General features: G+C 37.6%; 2 long non-coding RNA genes across 2 annotated transcripts in view; one reads left to right on the forward strand and one right to left on the reverse strand.

The window, feature by feature from the left end:
* Positions 1-6897, reverse strand: part of LOC137175968 (uncharacterized) — a 65478-nt gene extending 58581 nt beyond the window's left edge. The window contains exon 1 of the long non-coding RNA XR_010925763.1: positions 3098-6897. This is a non-coding gene — a long non-coding RNA (uncharacterized lncRNA). The remainder of the gene's footprint in view (positions 1-3097) is intronic.
* Positions 260-9200, forward strand: LOC137175967 (uncharacterized). The gene is made up of 3 exons (XR_010925762.1): positions 260-1366; positions 7228-7253; positions 7385-9200. It is a non-coding gene; the product is annotated as an uncharacterized lncRNA (long non-coding RNA).
* The last annotated feature ends 3695 nt before the right edge of the window (positions 9201-12895 follow it).

A 12895-nucleotide genomic window follows, 5' to 3' on the forward strand; every position in this document is an offset into this window, starting at 1 on the left:
AACTCTCATCTGTCTTAATTATTAATAATAATGTAATCAAATAACCAAATTGTACAGTATTTAATTAAACATTTAATATTGCAGCAGCACTAAAAGTAAGTCAGATAAATGTAGGAAGAAGATACAAATAAGTAGAAGAAAATAAATACAAAATGACACATAAATTAAGTTAAAAAGCATCTACAGAATGTTTCAGTTTCCTGTAATCACAGTTGATACCGAATATTTGAAATATAAAGTCATATATAACGTATTTAAGTTGCATTTTTCTGTAATTTTCTTAATGCATCATGAAGCACTTTGACTTGCTTTTGGTGCTGTACAAATAAATTGTCTTGCGTTTGCTTTTTATGCATAATAAAGAAAATCAGGTCTCCAAAGTCTAAATTTAACATTATGAAAACTGTCATAGGCAAAAATAATAATAAATGATGTTCTGTTTAGCAGCAGTGCCTCTTGTGGTCCTCCGTTTGTTTGTTATTTACCGGCGTTGTGGGAGGGAGCTGGATTTGTTTGAGAAGTGCCCAGCAGGAAAAGGCTGTCCTACTTTATCTCTCATTAAACAGGTCATACATCAGGGACATGACTCAGTTTTGAAAAAAAAAAAAAAAAAAAGAGCAAAGCGGTGATTTAAGTGAAACGGTAGCAGCAGCGAACGTGTCGTCCAGGCTTTTCTTGGCCTTATTCTTGAGGAAATGGACCAGAAATTATTCTTTTTTTATTATAAAGATTTAGATGATTTCTTTATTGTCACTTCTTAGCACTAACACTGAAATGAAATGAATCCTCTGCATCTGAGCCGTCCTGTACACGTATCACACATATACATACATGTCTTTGATGGTGGGAGGAACATGCAAAGTCACACCTTGTTGCTGTGAGGCAACAGTGGTAACCAGTTGATTCCCAATCAGCCATTATCTCATCATCATCATCATCATCATCATCATCATCATCATCAATAAACCTGATGGGAGCCTGAGCGAGTCTCTCTGTCTTACATCACATCTCCAGGGCAGTTATTATTTGTTATTTAGCGTCACTTCTCCCTCATGCTTCGACGTTCATTCCCCTCTCTCGGTTTTGACATCTCCTCCTCTCTTCCCTCTCACCAGTTCACAGGTTACCATGGTGACACACAGTAGTATTTGCCTGTTGCCAAGGCTCGTCTCCATGCGAGCGCAGCATCCCTCCCACGGCGATGTGATGGATTGTGTAGTGGATATGGGGATGTGTATTCCATAATGTGTCTTTTTTTTTTTTTCTAATGATATTCTTAAAATGTTGTGTTGCCATGGAGCCACAAGGTGGAGCCGGAGGCCTTTTGGATGACATCAGGGTTTTGACAGAAGAAAGGAGATGCTGAGTGAGTTTCTCTTTCTCTCTTATGAATGATAATCATTTCCATGGCAACCACAGGAGGGGAGGGTTGTTATTAAAGTATTGAGCCTGATGAAATGTTATATTTATGTTTATTTTTTAACTATTTAAAGGAACAGTTCAGCATTTTTGGGAAACCCTCCTCTGCTCAATTTCTTTAAAGTCACACAAGAAAACAACAATGATGGAATATAACTGAGTATATTTACTTAAGTACTGTACTGAAGTACACATTTGAGGTACTTGTACTTTACAAGAGTATTTATATTTCATACTTCCACATTTTGGAGGCAAATTTTGTACTTTTCATTTCACTACATTTATTTGAAATCATTAGTTACTGTGCAGACTCAGATCATTAATACAAAATATAATCAACTAATACATCCTGATATATTTTATTTAATTAATGTTTATTTGTATAAAAGTAAGTATATCGCATTAATGCCACATACCACAGATTTTATAGCCGAAGCTAGTTTGCCATGGGCCTTTAAATCCATTTTAATATATATATATATACAAAGCAGCATATTAAACAGTTAAAATTAGCACCAGCTGCTCACATTAATGCATTAACAATATATATATATAATCCAGTGTATGTCATATATATGATTCTGAAATGGGACATTCTGAGTACTTTTACTTTTGGTGCTTTAAGTATAATTTGATGCTAATACTTCTGTACTTTTACTGGTAACAGAGTATTCTATACTGTGGTTTTGCTACTTACACTTTTTTAAAATTATAATTACTCTGAATACTTCTGGAAAATAGAAATCAGCTTCATGTCTGTGTCCAGCTCACATTTACACTGTAAAATCTTAAATAATAAATGTAAATAAATAAACTCATCTTTTATCAGTAACTTAACTGTAATTAGATTCATGTTTCAAGTCAATTTATGTTGCGTAGTTTTTAACATTCAGAATGATTCAGAGCTTTAGTTGAGTCATTGTCGTTATTATTATGCTTTTTGCACGTATCTCAAAAGAATCACATGACCTTCTTTATTTCTACTCCTTTACAGCTGCACAATAGAAGTGTCTTTCTCCATTCTCTATTCAACATACAAACTCAGGACTCTCCTGCATCATGTAATGATCAAACAGGTTTAAATTACAGCCACCAGTTTAAATTATTTCATCTTGTAGCCAACCAGAGATGTTTTGCATATTTTGCATTTGGGAACAAAACACGTCGCCATACTTGCTGAATAGATTCAAAATGGCACAGAATTGAAAAGTAAATTGACCTTCGTCGAGTCGGGACAACTCCACTATGAGGACGTTTGAGATGCTAGTGGTTGTTGGTCAGTAAATAACTACATGCTGCTAGAACCACAGTGTCTTGTTTTGTAGCCACACTAGCATGACTATCAGTTTGACTTTACAGCTAGCACCACCAGTGCAACTAAGCAGCTAAACTAATTTTGCAGATGAATTTTTATTTTAGACATTATGGACACAAGAGGTTTGCAAAAAAGGATTCTGGGAGAAAAAAAAACAGGCAACTTCTGTGATTTATAATAATAATGATTTGGTTAAAGGCCATGATTGACAGAGACGTCACAGGCTTTCTAGTAAACATATTAAATCATTTAAACAGTTTCAGGGAAAATAGGCAGACTACAAGCTATATCAGAAACTTTTATCACAAAGTATCTCCTCTTCATCAAGCATCAAGCATCAAACACTGACATTGTATAACTTACTGTATGTGTGAGCTTCTTTATTAGCAGACTCCAGCGTCCCTCTGTGCCTCTCCCGTTGCTCTGTAGTTAAAATCCTGCAGTCGCTGCAGAGGGATATGTCGAGTTTTAGGTTATGACCTGCCATTACTGATCCACAGCCCGGGAGTTAGCGATGACCCAGAAAAACCTGATGACAAACCTCCCACAAGCTGTGAACAAGCTGCTGGCTGCAGAAATCAGCAGGAGCGACTGAAGTTTATAAAAAGACAGTCAGAGTGTTACAGGGACACGTCAATAACCGACATGCAAAAATATAACTTAACATCTGTATTTCTTTGGAAAGTCGAGTTAAGTTGAAGAGATTTGATTTAATTCTGAAACAGACACGAATTTAATTAGCAAACTTTGTGTCTAGCCTGAAGGAGAACAAACATCAGTTTAAGATACTGGAACTCTGGACTTTAACAAAAGAAGTTGTGGTAAATAAATATCCACATAATCCAACATAAAATACTGTAAAGAGATAAAAGTTCATGGAAAGTTATAGAAATATATCTGTATTTACTGATCCATGCTTTCTGGGATTGTTGTAAAAGTCACAAGACTTAGTTTGACATTGAATTGGTTATTTAAGTTATTAGTAGTGAAACCTTTAATTCATCAATTTGTATATTTAAAGAGGTATCCAGGGAGCGTGACAGTTATTTCTTCATTAATTTTATTTAACATTTCCAGCCTCTATATTTATATTCTGGGGCTCTACTGGAATATCTTTGCATGATTTCCAGTTAAAAACTCCTTATTTATCTTCTCCTGGTCCTTTATGCAGCCCCTCAGTTCAGCCTCTGTCTGAAACAGGCTGTTTTAGCTCCTGTCTCTTTAAGGCCCGCCTCCTGATGAGCCCACTCTGTTCTGATTGGTCAGCTTTCAGGAAGCTTCTCAAATCCATCCGTACATGTTGGAGCTGAATCACATCTGAAATATGAGAGTGGACAACACATGGAAACACCTTAGCAACCACCTTAGCAACCAATATTATAGAACGGACAGTCGTTTGTGAATAATGAGCCGATGTCAGCACGTTGGCGAGGTAGAAGAAAATGCTGCAAACAAAACGTTGACAGCAGGTTGAAGCCCTGACTTTTTGACTTGCAGGCAGCATTTTTACAAACGTTCACCTCAAGTTTTGAAACTTTGAACATGTTTAACATCCAACATCAAAACAGGATATAAATATCTGAACATTTTAAAAAGCATAATATGTCCCCTATAAGACACTCACTCTACAAACAGCCCAGGAGAACAATGGCATGTTATACTGTTTTAATATGGAAACAGACAATAACTAGAGAAAAGAACAAAATAACCCAATTAGAAACCATTAGGAGAGAAGTACTGCAAGCTCTGGGTACCAATAAAATCTTAAAATTTGTCATTTGAAATAGAATAGAAGGAAAATAATGAAGCCAGAAACTTTCTTATCTGATCAAACTGTTTAAGTTTCAACAATAAACTATTTTGATCATCAATTCGTCATCATTTTTCAAAAAAAAAGCCAAACATTTGACTTTTCCAGGTTCTCAAATGGGAGAATTTGCAGCTTTTCTTGGTCTTACATTATAGTAAATTAAGTATTTGGGGGTTTTAAACTGTTTCTTGGACAAAACAAGACGTCTGACAGATGTCACCTCCAGCTCTAAAAACAGGCATTTTCACTGTTTTCAGATGTTTTACAGACCAAACTATTAATCAAGAAATAATCAGCAGATAAATCAATAATGAACATCATTGTCAGTTGCAGCCTTAGTCAACATATTTGGCCTCTAAAGTTGATAATGACGAAGGTCTACCAAATGAAATGCTGTAATTAAAATAGAGCTGCAACGATTAAGCAATTAATTGTCAACTATTATATCACATCATATATAATAAGTCTAAATTCTCTGATTTCAGCCTCTTAACTGTGATTTTCTGGTTTCTTTAGTCTCTATGACAGTAAACTGAATATTTTTGGGTTGTGGACAACCTTTGAGGACGTCATCTCTGGTTTTGGGAAACACTGATCAATGTTTTTCACCATTTTCTGACATTTTAAGGACCAAACAACTAAATGATTAATAGAGAAAATAATTGTCAAATGAATCGATAATGAAAGTAATCGTTAGTTGCAGCCCTACATTAAATAAAGTGAGTACAAGTGGCTGACAGTGTGCAGAGTTCCTTGTTTTCTTAGAGGTGGAGCATCTCTTCCAGGGATCACCTCCACATGACGACCTTCCTCAGCTGAACACTGTCAGTCCGGCTGACAGCAGAGCCATCGCCAACATTAAGACGACACCAGTCCATTCAGCTCTTCTGTCCTTTAAAGATGACTCCCCAAATCGTCCTTTTGTCCTGAAGACTATTGTTTTGACGCATTATTCACAGCTCCTATTTTTAGAGTTCTGTCTCCAGCCTTAAAAGGCAGTCAAATCCTTACAGTATGTGCACTTACACAAGCAGAAAGCCAGTATCCGCTGTCAGTGTGTATTAAAGACACGTCGTCCCGTCCTGTGGAAGGCCTCGCTGCAGGGCAGTGAGCCCACGTGTGACGACAGCAATGAAAACAAACCAAAGACAGAAAATAAAAAAAAAACAAAACAAAGGGTAAAGGGGCAGGGTTATGTAAATGATGCAAAGGCCGGCTGCCCACGGGAAGAGGCGCACGCCGCTGCATCCGAGCGCACTTTAAAGACAAGTTTTCATATCGTGGTCTTTACAAGAGAGCAACAGCTCCGGGCATCAACAACACCAGCATGTTCTTGAATTACTCGCACGGTGACTTCACCTTTTATTCATTCCAGTTTTGACAGAAAGAACTTTTATTAACAGTACGTCGTGGTGCTGCAGCGTTGATAACATCTGCCAGGACGATCTTAACAGCATCTAGCCCGAGTACTCTTAGAGACATGTCAGAAAATAACTTCAAGTACGTAAAGTGTTACAACAACTACAAGGATATAAGGTTCCTATGAATTGTGTGATGCTACATCTCTCATCTCTCTGAAGATTGTGGCAGATGTTTGATTAAAATACGTGGTGGAAGAAGTACTCAGATACTTTACTTAAGTAAAAGTACCAATACAACAATGTAAAAATACTCCATTACTCCATAAGTATTATGAGCTTGATGTAGTTAAAGTATTGCAGTAAAAGTACATAAGTATTATGAGCTTGATGTAGTTAAAGTATTGCAGTAAAAGTACATAAGTATTATGAGCTTGATGTAGTTAAAGTATTGCAGTAAAAGTACATAAGTATTATGAGCTTGATGTAGTTAAAGTATTGCAGTAAAAGTAGTGGTTTGGTCCCTCTGACTGATATATTATTATATATGACATCATTAGATTATTAATAGTGAAGCATCAGTGTTAGAGCAGCATGTTACTGTTGTAGCTGCTGGAGGTGGAGCTAGTTTACACTACTTTATATACAGTTAGCTAGTTTAGTCCAGTGGTTCCCAACCTAGGGGTCGGGGCCCCTCCAAAGGGTCAGCAGATAAATCTGAGGGGTGGTGAGATGATTAATGGGAGAGGAAAGAAGAAAAAACAAAGTTCTGATACACAAATCTGTTTTCAGTTTTTGGACTTTTTCTCTAATCTTTGATTGTTGCTGAAATATTGGATCATTTGAACATTTATTGAAATGAAAGCATGTGAGAAGTTTAGAGGGAAAAATCACTATTTGGTGGAGCTGTTAACAACTCATAGACATGTGAAATGTGACTCCGACTACACACTGCTTTTTGTAAGACGTCAAAAGACAAAAAGGTTGGAAACCACTGGTTTCATCTTTAACAATGTGTTGTATTTTAAAAGCTTGTTATATTATCCATTGTGTCAAATCTTCATCTGAAAAGTAACTAAAGCTGTCAAATAAATGTAGTGGAGTAGAAAGTACAATATTTCCCTCTGAAATGTAGTGGAGTGGAAGTATAAAATAGCATTCCACCACTGCAAATCAGTGCACATCTTTAAAAACACTTTTGTTTTCTTTGGCTTTCTCTTGATTTTATATTTTGTGGATTGTACATGTAATTCTGCAGGTTTTTACATATTATTTTCTGTCTTTTATCTCCTTCTTTCTCCTTTTTTCTTCTGTTTTGCTTGCAGTAAAAGTGCAACTGATCAAGAATTTAGTAAGTGCAAATGAATCTTGTTCAGTGTTTAAGTGTGGTTGAGAATTGGATCGTGGTGTAAATATGTAAATATCTTTCTGTTTCAGATAGTACAGTGTGTCACCTCTCTGTGTTGGTTTACACCCCTGCAGGGATCCACTCTGTCGGCCGTCCGCTGGCTGCTGGCATGTGAACAAGAAGAGTAAATGATTGATACCAAACAAAGCTCTCTAAAGCAGGCCTGTAAATGATGGATGACACTGATCTTCAGTCAACACACAGAGAAGCAGCGGCTCACACTCTTGAGTTACAAGGTGCAAAGTGCAAAACCTGACAGCTGATTTTGTCACCTGAGAATGCTGGCCTGTGTGTGGCATTACACAGTTAAAGTGAGCAGGAAAACAAAACCAAGAGCCACTTCCCAGGCTGGGCAAGATGACAGCAGTACACAGAGTTCAGACAGGCACAAACAAATACACACTGATGTAAACATACAGTAAAAAAACAGCTTACAGTCAGGTTGGCCAATAGCAGCTTGTTGGCCAACAATATTTACTCCCCTGCTTCCACAATAACATTTTCCACATCACACTAAATTTGGAAATTCATCTTCTTCTCTCTGTTTTGGTGCTCAAACAAGGAACTTTTTCAAAAATGGCCACTAGAGTGTAAATGTGAAAACGTTGGCTTGGTGTTGGAGTGTTTAAGAGGGAAACAGAGCTTTCATATCGCTGACAAAACAGATGGTGGCAGTCACGCCGCATTTCTTCAGAAGAGGAAGAAGAAGAAGAAGAAACACAACGACAATAAGAACAATGGCAGACGGCTTCATGGCTTCATGTTGTTCTCTTTATTGTCAACTTTGACAGCTTGTTTAGAGTTAAACATATCTGTCACCTTTCTCTGCTAAAGCTGTTGGAATCTGTTACAATAAACTAAATGTCAGGAGGCCGCCATGTATACTGTTTCTTCTTCACTGATTTCTGTGGTTGACTCACTACTCCACTACATTTATTTGACAGCTTTAGTTACTTTTCAGATGAAGATTTGACACCATGGATAATATAACAAGCTTTTAAAATACAACACATTGTTAAAGATGAAACCAGTGGTTTCCAACCTTTTTGTCTTTTGACGTCTTACAAAAAGCAGTGTGTAGTCGGGGTCACATTTCACATGTCTATGAGTTGTTAACAGCTCCACCAAATAGTGATTTTTCCCTCTAAACTTCTCACATGCTTTCATTTCAATAAATGTTCAAATGATCCAATATTTCAGCAAAAATCAAAGATTAGAGAAAAAGTCCAAAAACTGAAAACAGATTTGTGTATCAGAACTTTGTTTTTTCTTCTTTCCTCTCCCATTAATCATCTCACCACCCCTCAGATTTATCTGCTGACCCTTTGGAGGGGCCCCGACCCCTAGGTTGGGAACCACTGGACTAAACTAGCTAACTGTATATAAAGTAGTCATAGAGACCAGAAAATATTAACATTTGAGAAGCTGGATCATTCTTTTTAGACATTTTTTTCTTATAGAATGATGAATTTAATAGTTGACAACTAATCAATTAATTGACTAATCATTGCAGCTCTATGAAGTCATCTACAATAAATGAGAACATATGGTGTCTCTTGAAGGTATTTGCTTACATGTCACTTTAACATTTTGACTTAAACACAACACTTTAGTCCAGTCGTTCAGTGTGAGGGAACTACTTGTTAGAAATGATCAACTTTCATAAATTACAGTGGTTTTTGGAAATATTCTTGATATTTAGGAAGTTTCATAAGATTTTTTGATCATTTTGTCTTAAAAATGGTTTTGGGAAATATGGTCTCATTCTGTTACTCTTACTGCATGTGATGTAGAATTAATACAATTATCTAAAGGTTGCATATTCACCCACATAGACATAAAAAATGTCCCCAGACACTTTTCAAGATATGTTGTCATGTTATCAAGCAGCATTTCTCTCATTTCATACTAAATACTTACATGTCTGTCTTGATTCTGGATAAATATTCACCTGGCATTGCCTTAAAATAGCAATGCAAATGACACATTTTTACATTACAGCTGGTGATAAGCATGATGGACTGTTCAAGGGTCATCTTAACGAGTGGAGTGTAGCATCCCAAATCCCCTCTCAGCTGCTCTAATCTAGTGTGAGAAGACATATAGTCCTTCATGTTTTCCTCCAAGGCATTCTGGGAGATGGAAGTAGTGAAAGAAAGTTCAAGTTATTTCAGTATAACTGAGTTCTTTTGGTTTTCAAATGTAATTTCTGCCTCATTATCCTTCCAAAATATTAAGTAGTCGGCCTTTTAAGGTTGATACACTATGATAACTATTACTGATACTAGTGTTTTATTTTTCCAATTACCAAACAACAATATACCAACAATATGTTTGAACCATAGACTGTATAAAAATATGGTATAGTTACCGTGACATCACTCGTTGGTTTCTGAAGAACAGTTTTGAAGCTCAAAGCGAGCCGCTCTGGCCGTCGCCATCTTGGCAACACGTGACTCTGCCTAACTCCCAGCCAATCAAAAATGGGCACTCAGAGCAGCTATGTCCTTCATTATGCATAACTTTATGGCTATTCACCCCCCGTCCAGTTGTCATGAAAGGAGAAATTAGCTACAGAGACCAAAACATGTTTATTTCTGCTGTAAAGTTGGGCATTTTAATATGGGGGTCTATGGGGATTGACTCGCTTTTGGAGCCTCAAGTGGTCGTTCAAGGAACTGCAGTTTTTGGCTTCATTTTACAGCCCCGGAGGTTGCCGCTTGGTTTGAACCAACCAGCAGCTGCCACATCTTGAAGCTGAAGTATTTTAAAGTGCCACCGACGGCCGCAAGGTGCTCCAACTGGCACTCAAAAAGCCTCAACTTCTCTCTAGAAATACTGAGTTAATCATTGTTTTCAATGAGTCATTCTGGTCACAAGCTATAAATTCAGACCCTCTAATAAGTGAGCTGGTGGTCATTTTGGAAATCATTGCTCCATTAATAAGATTTGAAGACTTATAGTAGCTTTGATGTCTGCTGTGTGGGTGTTGATTGACAGCTGTGATTGACAGTTGGCTCACCTGCTGCACACACTGAGTCAGACTGTTGTCGCAATATTTCACTAAGTTTAACGTTACTTGGTTATGTTTCAGTCTGAGGTAGCGGGGCGTGTTTCCAATGAAACCTCGCTACGTCCATACAGTCTGTGGTTTAAACATGACAAGTGTAGAAATAAAAAATAACTGACCATTAGCAAGATATTAGCAAGCTTGTTACCTTGGAGAGCTTTATTTTCCCTCTTCAACAAATTTTATTGACTGAAATGATGAAAAAAAAATACAAGGAGGAAATAAACAGAACAGCAGAGAGAAAACAGACAGAAGCTGAGGCAGCTTTTGTGACTGGCTAGTGCTAGTTAGCAGTTAGCTTCCCAACTACAGCAGCTCACCAACTAACGGTGCAAGTAGTCGCTACGTCAACAAGCCTCTGGCCTCATTTATTTCATGTGGATGAACAAATGTCACTTTATGTTTTGACTGCTGTTTAATATGACTACTAACATCACTAAATCGTTTGACTTCTAACAGCAGGACCTGAAGCTGTGCAGCGTGAAATTTGTGTTTTTATTCTTCGGTGCCATCCCGTCTACAAAAAGCTCGCCTTATATGGATATTTTAGGGGCGCCGATGATGCTAATGATGAAATCTCACGTTCACCTCCTCATGAACATGTGGCATTTATCAGGCTGAAACAAGTGATTTACTTCAAGTTTTGCAGTAAAATTAAGAGCAGATTGGGATAAAAATACAAAAATGTTCTTGTGTGAGGCCCAATTTATGTTCAAAAACTGTCTTCAGACAAAATAGAAGTAATATTGTTACTACCTAGCTGGAATCAGAATAACAACAACATCATTTTAAAGCACAACATCACGATACATGAGAAGATGACAGTTTAAATGTGTGAATAAGACATCCAGAGTGCTGGGAGTACAGTCGTCCTTGTATGGTAGACAATGAACAGGTGCACTGAAAGAGCCTCGTAAAAGCAGGCACATGGAAAAAGTTAGCCGGTGACTGTAGAGCAGACATGTGGAGATCACATGCTGGGACTGCTGGTGATAAACTGCTAATGACAGACAGACTCAACTTCATCCACCAGTGTGCCAACGAAACACTTCCATGTTCTACTTTTCTGTGGTGTGTCAATAAAATAGTGGTGACCAGAGGGGTTATCAGAAAATAGCTGCTGCAGCTGGAAACACTGAGACTAAACCATATATACATACATAAATAAAAATAAATGTTCCGTAAAACCAAAACTAGGAGCTAAAAGAGGCTAAAAAGCATTCATAGAAGTCACAACATGAACACCACATGACGTCTCAGTGCTAATACTGTACTTCCTTCTCCTCTTACAGAGCTCGTACAGTGCAGCCAGCACACTCAAGAAAGTACAGATGTGAATATTTTATAACCCAATATGATACATGAAGGGAACAGGACACCAGGCTGTCCACTGAGCAGAGGTCCACCTCTGACATGGTTTCCTGGGTCAAAGGGTCTTTGTTGTTGTAAGTGCAGAATGCTTAAAACCTGAGAGAAGGTATCTGCCGATCCTTACAAAGTCTTAGATATTAACCTGTTTATTGAAGGTTATTTTACTCTAAATGATGCTTTTCTTTACACAATCGCATTTTTAGCTACGCTAGCAGCGAAGCACTGGGGATACTGTCAGTCCGCCACTTTGGAAATATCTCAACAACTATTGGATGGATTGCAATGAAATTTGGTTCACACATTTGTGCTCCCCAAAGGATGAATCATTCTAAGTTTGGTGATTCTCAGACTTTTAATAAATTATCCATCATCAGGTCAAACTTTTATTCTGTTCAATACTTTGGTTTATGACCAGTTACCTGCAAAACTAATTACCAGCCTCAGCTGTACTTAGTTTAGCGCTGTTAAAAAGCTAATAAGCTAAACTAAGCTGGTGTACATGGTAAACATTACACCTGCTCAACATCATCATGTTAGCATTGTCATTGTGAGCATGTTAGTATTTAGCTCAAAGCACTGCTGTGCCTACGTACAGCCTCACAGAGCTGCTAACATGGCCAAAGACTTTTATCTTTGATGTCTGAAAACGTCGGGAACACATGACGACCAAGCCAATTATGAATCTGATTTGGGTGTGGAGACTGATGGGGGCCAGTTGTAGCAGGTCTGTTCCAGTCTGGGTCCATTTGTGTTGATAAAATCATAAAGTGTGTGATGCGTCTTCAGATTCAGTCACTGCCAGTCGTTCTCATAAAGAGTTTTTTAAACATGTCTGATATTTGCGACCGATGGCGTCATTTGCGTCACCTGAGGGAGACGTACCGATAAATAAACAAAAGAAGAAGAAAGGTTTGTGGTGTGAGAGCCCTGGAAGAAAAGCTGATTGAGCTGCAAAGAGAACGAATGTCTCTACAACATCAAATCAAAGAACCTGAAGTTAGTTTTGTTTAACAAACTTCACCCACCTCCACTAACAGTCCACATTACCCACATCTCTCCATCCAGGATCTCACATCAACTCTCAGCCTTTTTCTTTCTTTTTAGTCTTTTCAGAACAAACTGCTCTCTTATCTGCTGACCCTTT

The sequence above is a fragment of the Thunnus thynnus genome, chromosome 23 (assembly GCF_963924715.1).
Source record: "Thunnus thynnus chromosome 23, fThuThy2.1, whole genome shotgun sequence".
Lineage (NCBI taxonomy): Eukaryota > Metazoa > Chordata > Actinopteri > Scombriformes > Scombridae > Thunnus > Thunnus thynnus.